The 10,495-nt window shown below is 43.0% G+C and overlaps 1 non-coding gene across 1 annotated transcript; it reads left to right on the top strand.

The window, feature by feature from the left end:
- Nucleotides 1-7,439: 7,439 nt before the first annotated feature.
- On the top strand, nt 7,440-7,631 carry LOC145357178 (U2 spliceosomal RNA). Its single transcript, XR_013889264.1, has one exon. It is a non-coding gene; the product is annotated as a U2 spliceosomal RNA (small nuclear RNA).
- Nucleotides 7,632-10,495: the final 2,864 nt, after the last annotated feature.

Raw genomic sequence — 10,495 nt, 5'->3', positions numbered from 1 at the left:
CAGATATGATATCTGATAAGACAATCCAATTGCTTTTCTGCAGACATATTATACAGTGGAATTGCGTGGAAGTATTTCTCTTCTTCAACAACAGAACTGGCCATTTTGAGATGTTTTAGTGCTGTCACTGTCAGTTCTTCCTCTGAACACCTTCCAATGATAGATTTTATGAGAATTCTTTTTCTCATCTTTGAATGAAGTCAGGAAGCAAAATATTCACACAAGCTTTTTCACTCAGTGGTGAAATGATTGATGTGGAGTTGTCGGTGTTGGACTGGGGTGGGCACAGGAAGTAGTCTCACAACACCAGGTTAAAGTCCAACAGGTTTATTTGGTAGCTTTCAAGCCTTTTTCTTCCAGTGCTAAGCTAAAAATACATGTTTTATTTTTGTCAATAAATAATTTTGTCAAAAAGCTCGGCTTTTGGAGCACTGCTCCTTCATCCAGTGAGCGATGAAGGGGGTAATGCTCCAAAAGCTCGTGCTACCAAATAAACCTGTTGGACTTTAACCTCGTGTTGTCAGACTGCTTCCTGTGCAAAATAATTGATATCTATTCCTTGGACAGTGCTATGATTTTCAAATTAAATTACCAGTCAGATTTATACTTACATCGGAGAGAGACTAGAATTGGCTAAAATGTATAATACTGATTGTAAAAACAGATATTCATTCATAATTCAAAAATTTTGAATGATATTGAAAATGCTGTCTTGGGTAGAAATAAAGCATTAAGGGTGGAACATTATTTAATAGGTCTTGGGTTTACCCCAGTGCTATCAATTAGATGATAAGTCTTTAGTTGCCAAATACGAATAGATATTTTGTACAGAAGTGACAATGAACAGGTAAGACATTGGCAGGGATTTCGGGTCAGTACTTTCCTTTCAAAAATGCCAAGATTGTGACAGGTGCAAAACTTTTTGCAGGATAGTTTAAATGTAAATTCGAAATGGAAACACAAACAGCTGCCCTAATAACTAATTAACTTTATCCCCAAGTAGTGAAGCCATTCAGATGAGGAAAGTCTCAGGTTTATTCTTAGTGCTGAGAGGGTTGATTTAAGCTGTGGTTTCAATTGGTCTCGGTGTTCCCAAGCTAGCAGTGAGAGAGGAAGTATAATTTTACACCTGTACTCGGCTATGAGATACGTCAGGCAAAAATAAAACATGTATTTTTAGCTTAGCACTGGAAGAAAAAGACTGGCATTTAAACTGTATTCATCAAAGCCTCAAGAATGTCCCAGGGTTTTTACAGTCAATTAAGTGTTTTTTTTAAGTGTGCTGGTGATTCAATGCTGGTTCACAACAATCTGTTTCTGTGATTTTTGCTGAAATAATATTGATCAGGGTTTGAGGAGAACTTGCTGTTCTTCAAAAGAGTGATGTGGGATCATTTATATTCACCTGAGCAGGTAAATGGGACCTCGCTTTCACACCTCGAGACAGCACCCTGAGCAGTAATCCCTCATTACAGCCTTGGAGTGTCAGCCTGGATTCTATACTCGGGGCTGTAACTGGGGCTTGAACCCAGAAGACCAAGGCAAGATTAACCGAGACACAGCTGATACCTACAGACCCTGTTTAATCAGTCATAGGATAACAGAAATCATGGTATAGATTCGAAGAGATAGGTCAGGCTCATCCATTTGAAAAAAAATCACAAGGAAAGTAAAGGTTAATGACAAAAATAATAACCCAGCAGATAGATCATGGTCTTCATTTATTTTATTTGAAGTACTGATTCATGTAACAACTATTGTAAATGTATTACTGTCACATAGTAACTTGTTCATCTTTTGTTTAATGAATTTGTTTGTTTGGTAAAGACTAAAATGAAATTTATGCTATAAGGTCAGGAGACTTTGTGAAGGCACTGGGCTGATCCAATAACTAAACCAATTTACAAATGGGTTTCCAGTTATTGTTTCCACTCATACAGGGCCTCTGTGACATCTCTGATGCAGCAAGGAATAACACACTCGTAATGTCACTTACTCCCGCAATTACTCAAGGCTGTAAATTCTTTACTGACAAATCAGGAGGGATATTACCACAATTGATTCCATCTGGATTAAATCTTGTGTTCCTTACTGTGTGAGAAGGTGTGATTGAATTGGATCTGCATAACCTTAATGTTACAACACCAATTTAGTTTATGTTGAGACATGTGGCTGGGAACTAAAGCAGGAGGAGGCCATTCGGCCCTTCGAGCCTGCTCACCATTCATTTTGATCATGGCTGATCATTAAATTCAATATCCTGATCCCCCTTCCCCCCATATCCCTTGATCCCTTTATCCCCAAGTATATCTAATTTCTTCTCGAAATCAGACAATTTTTTGGCCTCAACTACATTCAGTGGGAGTGAATTCCACACATTCACCAGTCTCTGGGTGAAAAAATTTCTCCTCACCTCAGTTCTGAAAAGGTTCATCCCTTACCTTCAAAGTATGGCCCTTTGTTCTGGACTCCCCACCATCGGAAACATTCTTTCTAGATCTATCCTGTTTAACCCTGTTGGAATGATATAAGTTTCTATGGGATCCCCTCTCACTCTTCTAAACTCTGGTGAATATACAATTGCAGTAAAACATCTCTGTCCCTTGGTTCTGTAGCATCTGCACATACAGCTCTGGTACAGTTCACACAGGAAGCAATTTTGTTGAGGGCATTAGGATAATGCGCTGTGTCTATGTGGACCAGACAAGACCCGATGTCAGTCAGCATTTAATTCTGATCTGATGTTGGAGCAGCCATTTTCTGTGCTATGTGGTTGTTTCCAGTGAAATTAAGTTGTGTGGCCTGACCTATTCGGAAGGAACCTTCCAATAGTGGCGAGACTATAGCTGCCTACTAACTGTATTTCTAAGAAAATGTTTACTCTGTTTAGGCTGAGTTTTAAGAGGAGTTTCATACTGAATTCAATGACTGTACCAATGGAATGATGCTTGACTACTAAAATGCAATTGTCTCCAATAAAGGATTATTGCCTTAGAAAAGGTCATAAAACAATCTCAATTAAATTGTGTAATGATTGATTTTGACCTTTTTTAGATGAATGAGAATAATTTAATACTGGAATATATTGCCAGAGTGCATGACCTTTCCAGCGAAACACATATTGATCAATAACATCAGAAGATATACTTACCACCGATTTTGCTCGAATTCATCCAATTCCGATACTGCAGTAAAGCCCCACATTAAACTGAAACATTTTCATCCATCTCATTATATAGCCCGTTTCACTGTGTCACATGATAATGAGTTATAGGTCCACTGTTATGTCCAGCTCTGGTTATTTACCGTCTGTAACCATAGGATAGTGAGCATTGGAAGTATAAAAGTTGAAGTGAAATGCTTGCACATAGTAGGAATGGGAAATAAAGCAGTCACAAGTAACACACTAGCAACTCCCAAGAGATGAATGAAGAATGCCCTCAGTGACAGAAGAGCTGGTTTCATTCTCAGTCTGGGCTAAGTGCCTAACACAAATCTTAGGAGGCCAATTCTGCAGTATTAAGCTGCAGGGGGAGCAGCACAGATACAAGGGGTTGATGAATTGGTAGGATATAACGTGTGTCCGATGGGATGTAATTCTGCAGGTTACTGTAAGTTTTATCCCAATTATCCTTTAGTTTGATTAAAGCCCCCAATCTACAGAGAGCAAAGTACAGCACAGGAACAGGCCCCTTGGCCCTCCAAGCCTGTGCTGATCATGATATCAGCCTAAACTAAAACTGTATATACTTATAGAGTGTGTATCCCTCCATTCCCATCCTATTCACTTATTCGTCCAGTCGCCCCTTAAATGTCGCTATCGTACCTGCTCCCATCACCTCCCCGGGCAGCGCATCTGTCTGCATAAAAAACTTACCTCGTACACCTCTTCTAAACTTTTCCCCATGCTCCTTAAACCTCTGTCCCTGCAACTGTTAATGCAATATTTATTTAAAACCGGGCACAACTCTGTGGGAGTCGGTCCATTTTCTCATTGCTTCTTCTGCGCACGTTTGGAATGGAATCGTAAGAGGTGTCACGGCTTTTGGAGTTCTTAAAGGAGATCATATATGTGTCTGTTTTTGTAAAATTTACAGATTTTTTTATTAGTGAGTTGGTTTAATAGACATTTTTTAACTTTGCTAATTGTTTTCATTTTTCAGTAACTTTTTTTTTAAAAAGGATTATCGTAAGTTTGCACTGCAATTGTCTCAAATACAATACTTCATGCAGAGTGATATAAGATAGAAGGAAGTATGTGAGGGGAATCAACAGGCACCTACCCATACTTGCACATTGTTGTGGGATATTCACTACATCGGAGTCAGACTTGGAGGTTCAACAAACAATTTTATTCCGACAAAGCTTTGGGAGAAGCACTGGCACTCTGCAGTACTGGCAGATACTTTCTCAACTACACAATGGCAATTGAGCACCTTTTATACTTTTTAGATAATAGACAGTATGGACATTAGCTGTTAGCACATCGTTACAAGTTGAGTAGATAGCACGGACATCGTCAGTTAACACATCGTTATACACAGACAAGTACGGACATTACCAGTTATCACATCATTGTACATAGAGTAGATACATTTATGCAGTTATGTCCTATATCAATGGCTGATCTTGTTATATACATTTATGTATTTATGTCCCTACCAATGGCTGATCTCATTATCAAACTCATTGTTTTGGGTCTGCTTTTATCTCAAGTTTAAGGTGCCTCAAGGTCTGACCTGTTTCCTGCAGTAATTTAAACACTACAGGTTTAACTCTTTGTGTAACTGTCTATGCCCAAAGTCAGTGCCTTTTAATGTCCCTTCCCAGAGTCCATTTTGTGTGTCAGTAACCACTTAGCGTCCTTTACTTTGATTTCATTCCAACAACACCTTCTGTCAAACACAACTAACTGCCTTAAGGGTCAGCAGTTATGAAACTCATCTCCAAAATCCGTGGCCTGGGCCTTAGCACCTCCCTCTGCAACTGGACCCTGAATTTCCTAACCACTGACTATAATCAGTAAGGATAGGCAACAGCATTTCCTCCATGATCATCCTCAACGCCAGTGCTCACAGGGCTGTGTTCTCAGCCCCCTGCTATACTCCTTATACACCAGTAACTGTGTGGCCAAATTCCCCTCCAATGTGATTTTCAAGTTTGCTGATGACACCCCTGTAGTGGGTCAGTTCTCAAACAATGACTAGGTAGAAGAAGGGAATGAGATAGAGAATCTGGTGAACTGGTGCTGCAATAATCTCTCCCTCAATGTCAACAAAATGAAGGAGATTGTCATCAACTTCAGGAAGCGTAAAGGAGAACATGCCCCTGCCTACATCAATGGAGATAAAGTAGAAAGGATCGAGAGCTTCAAGTTTCTGGGCATCCAGATCACAAACAATCTATCCTGGTCCTTCCACGCCGACACTATAGTTAAGAAAGCCCACCAATGCCTCTATTTTCTCAGAAGACTAAGGAAATTTGGCATGTCAGCTGCGACTCTCACCAGTTTTTACAGATGCACCATAGAAAGCATTCTGTCTGGTTGTATCACAGCTTGGTCTGGGCTCCTGCTCTGCCCAAAACCATAAGCAACTAAAAAGTTTGTGAATGTAGCCCAATCCATCACATAAACCAGCCTCCCATCCATTGGCTCTGTCTACACTTCCTGCTGCCTTGGCAAAGCAGCCGGGATAATTAAGGACCCCACACACCCCGGACATTCTCTCTTCCACCTTCTTCCTTCGGGAAAAAGATACAAAAGTCTGAGGTCACGTACCAACCGACTCAAGAACAGCTTCTTCCCTGCTGCTGTCAAACTTTTGAATGGACCTACCTTGCATTAAGTTAATCTTTCTCTACCGCCTAGCATGACTGTAACACTACATTATGCACCCTCTTGTTTTCTTCTCTATGAACGGTATGCTTTGTCTGTATAGAGAGCAAGATGTTAATACGCATATGTTAATATGTTAATACACATGACAATAATAAATCAAAACAAATCAAATCAAAATCAGGGAGTTGGATATAAAGCTTTACCATTCATAGAGAAGGAAATGAGAGAGTGTAGAATGTAGTGTTACAGTCATAGCTAGGGTGTAGAGAAAGATCAACTTAATATGAGGTAGGACCATTCAAAAGTTTGATGGCAGCAGAGAAGAAGCTGTTCTTGAATCAGTCGGTACGTGTCCTCAGATTTTTGTATCTTTTTTCCAATGGAAGAAAGCGGAAGAGAGAATGTCCGGGGTGCCTGCGGTCCTTGAATAATTGTCCGTCAATGGATGGGAGGCTGGTTTGTGTGATGGACTGGGTTTCGTTCACAACCCTTTGTAGTTTCTTATGGTCTTGGACTGTATACATAACTTCCCCCAAGCTGCTAAAACCTGTAATATTGCCAGCTGGAACTAAACTATCAGAAGAGAAACAGGACTCCAGGCAAACAGCCTGTGGTTGTCCACCATTTTATTATTGAATCGGTAACAGAAGAGAGAGAGCTCTGTCCAGAGAAATTTGTCTGGCCCTCATCTACACTGTAAGCGACTGGAACATTTAAACTTCCATATTTATGCTTCCAAGAATAACCGCTATCCCTTCTCCCATCATGGAAACTGTCGCTTCCGGACAGGCCGATGATTCTGAAACAGTTAGCTTGCTAATCCCTAAAGGAATAGGCCATTGGACTTTTGATTCTGGACTCTAGACTCACGTATAACCATATCTCTTTTCTTTAATTGTGTTCTTGCCCTCTCTCTCTTTTATTATATGAATGCTAATGTTTCAAAAGCCCCTTTCCCGTGTTTTGTGAAAATTAAAGCAAGCCTCTTATTTTGGTTTATCTTGGGTCTGCTGTCGGGGTTACTCATAGAGGCTAAGAAGACTTTATGCTGAAGGGATGGAGAAAGTATACCATCTCTTATAAAGAGGAAACCAAAAACCAAAAACAACTTTCTGTTTATAGGTAGGTAATGAGAGAATTCAGGGCTGTTTAAATGAACTCCCCTCCTGTCGTAACAGTTCCCACAAGCTGGAAAACATTGCTGACTAGCACACGGCATGTTCAGTTTGTGTCACGATGGATGTTGCCTTTAGAGAATATGAGTGTGACAAGTTGCAGTTTAAATGTGTGCCTCAGCTAGTTGTGTGTTTCCCTGAGGCTCAGTAGAAGAACAGTAAGATTGTGTGAGGACTTGGTTTTGATGAACAGTAAATGTAGAACTGGTTGACAGAAAGATCTATCACAACAGCAATTTCAGCCGACCGTGTTGTATATGACACACAGGACAGTCTTACAGCACGGCGATACAGCGGTTTGCCTCACAGCGCCAGCAACCCAGGTTCGATTCCTGGCTTGGGTTACTGTCTGTGTGGAGTCTGCACATTCTCCCAGTGTTTATGTGGGTTTCCTCCGGATGCTCCGGTTTCCTCCCACAGTCTGAATCCCTTCTCGGCCTTTTGGCTAAGATCAAGTGTATTATCGACATGCTGCGCTTGGTTGAAGTCATTAGTTTACATTTCAGCTTCATTTGAAGCAATTTTTTAAAGCGACATCTCAGCCTTTTGGCTAAGATGCAAATGAGATCAAGCCTCAGAGGAGGAGCTACACCTACTCCAATCAGCTTGGATCATGTAGGTCAAGCCCAAGACAGGAGGTGAGATTCCTGTCCTGTCAGCTCGGATCGGGAATGTCCCAACTTGTTGGGACTCGGAATTGGATTTGATTGGATTGAATTGGAATAAAAACAAAAAAAAACATGCTGGTTAGATGCACTGACCCAAACAGGCACCGGAGTGCGGCGACTAGGGGAATTTCAGAGTAACTTCATTACAGTGTTAATGGAAGCCTTACTTGTGATGAATAAGTAAACTTTAACTTTATTCTGCAGGATTCCTGAAAGGACCTGTTAGTGCAGTTAGTCAACCCAAAACGGGCTGATTCCATTGGTTGAGTGTGGTGAGCTATCAGCTTATACAGAGGATGGTGTGGTACCAGCCAAGCCCAATTTCACCCAGATCACCCACTGACCCAGTCGGGCCTGTGCCACTCTGTCCCCAGTGAATATATTGACATTAGTTTTACCTTCCGTTGCTCTTTGCCTGATGTTTTCTTTCCCTCAGAGCAGCCTTTGGAAAAGTTGAAGCTACTAATCACTAGTTTTAACCCTGCTAACTGCAAAAGGAATTTGCATGTAAGCACCTTTCACTGCCGTACCCCTCAGATATCATAACCCAAACATGGGGCCTGATTTTACCATCGCATCGTGCCCATTTTTGGGGCACGAAAATGTGGTAAAGTCGGGTGTGGGGCCATTAACACGATCCGCGCCCACATCCACGCAGATTGCAACTTTACCGAGATCCGGGAATGGTGGCGATCCGCTTCACGCCCAAAACAGGCACAACGGTGATTTAAATACATTTGCATGTATTTCAACTGAATTAATGAACTGTCCACCCAATTTCATCAGCATTTCCCCCTTTACCACCGCGTTTACCACTCGCGCCGAGATGAACCTGCTGAATAAAAGTCTCAATCGGGCGCTCCAGTCGCTGAAGGGGTGAGTTCGAGCTTCCAACGACTCCCAGACTCAGATCGGTGATTGGGGGGGGTGGGGGGAGGTGAGTCAGATCATTCTCTGGTGGGGGGGAGGGGAGTGAGGCCAGGTCGCTGTCTGGTTGGGGGAGGGAAGAGAGGAGGTGGGTCAGATATATCTCTGGTGGGGACCGGGGTGGGGGGGGTTGGGGGATTTGGGGGGAGGGGGCCCTGATCATTATCTGGTGGTGGGAGGGCGGGGAGGGCCAATCGTTGTCTGGTTGTGGGGGGGTGGTGGGAAGGCTGCTGGTTGTCTGGTGGTGGGCGGGGGGGGGAGGGCTGATCATTGTCTGGTGGTGTGGAGGGTGGGGGGGTGGAGGGCCGATTGTCGTCTGGTGGGGAGGGAGGAGGAGACGGGGCAGATACTCCTCTGGGGTGGGGTGGGGGGGGCGAAATGTGAGGCCAGGACATTCTCTGGGGGGAGGGGGGAAGGAGGGAGTTGGGTAACAATGGACCTCTGGTGGGGGTGGCAGGAGGGTCCGCTGCACTCTGCGGGTGATCAGGAGGTGGGAGTGGGGACGGAAGGGGGCAGGGAGTCGCAATAGGTCTGAGTAGTGGGGGGGGCTGTGGATAAGGGGGACAGTGATGTCTGTGCACCATCGCTCCTGCTTTTCGCTCCTGGGCAGTTTTCTCCGGCCCGGGATCAATCTGACCCAAGCACGTTTTTGTAAATTTCTTTCTCACTGTGCACGCGCGGTTCAGAGCTCCGATCGTTTCGGCTGCGCTAAGCTTCACCCACAGTGCGAATGGGACTGGAGATGTTCTTTTTCAGGTTGAGTGCGTATAGGACGTGCCGGAAAGCAGATTCCCAAATCGGATTTGCATTGCGCCTAGATTCAGCACTTAGGATGAAAATGGTAAAATCAGGCCCATGGTGTGCACCGTAGCACCATTTCTAAAGTAAATGATCTGGGCTTGTGAGCTCTACTGAGCACCAAGCAATGCACTCATGTCAAGTGGCGATGAGCTATCTCATCTCCATTCTAAATCCTGACTCCAGAATCAACATTATTTTCTTTCAATTATAAATGTATCTATCGTGGAATCTTGGGGAATAAAGTGGTACTGTTTACAGCAGCGCAAAATAAACACTCAAACATCTCAGTGACCCCAGAATAAAAGTACACAGAGCTCCATGTCTCACCCTAATAGAATCTGAAGCCGTAAAATTAAGGTTATGCTGGTCAAAATCTATCACATTGCGCCGTAAATTAAAATGAAAAAGAAATAATTCCGATGGAAACTGTCAGAGTTAGTTTGCTCCAGGTAGGTCAGTAAAAAAAACTTTGAATATTAACATGGCCTCCCTCACCCTTTCAAAATAGTGATAAGGCAAGGAGTATAACCTTCAGTTTAATTAATTCAAATATGACAGTGTGCATGCAGGACGTAAAACATCAAGGACACTGTGTCCATTCTACTGGTTTTGAGATTTGCCGGTGACCATTTCTTGCATCAGGACACATTTGTTACTTTGACTTTCTGAAGAAATATGCCAAAGCAATGGGGAAGCTGGCTCCTGTGGTGATTTATATTGTCTGCATCACAAGTGGAGAAATATTTGATGATATTGTGAAATCTTGCCAGACCCTAAAGCCCCTCGAGTCTTTCCCCACCTTTTAAAAGGATTTTGACTGATCCTACATTCCTCACGCTCACTTTCCTGCCCTTTCTCCATAACCCTTGATTCTCTTTCTCATCAAAATACAATCTATTGCAGCTTCAATGCACAATGGCAAGGATTTTACCCACCTCTCCCACCACGGGAATCAGAGCAGGCGAGGGGCGGACCATGGAAAGATCCATTGACCTCGGGTAGGATTTTACAGTTTCAAGATGAGCCTGTCTGGAAAATCCTGCCCAATAACTCTGTCCCTGCAGCTCTCTGTGGCGAGGAACTTC

The sequence above is a fragment of the Carcharhinus amblyrhynchos genome, chromosome 22 (genome assembly GCF_965287045.1).
Source record: "Carcharhinus amblyrhynchos chromosome 22, sCarAmb.v2.hapA, whole genome shotgun sequence".
NCBI classification, from domain to species: domain Eukaryota; kingdom Metazoa; phylum Chordata; class Chondrichthyes; order Carcharhiniformes; family Carcharhinidae; genus Carcharhinus; species Carcharhinus amblyrhynchos.
Note: the sequence above shows the minus strand (reverse complement) of the source record. Positions and strands in the feature narration are given on the sequence as shown.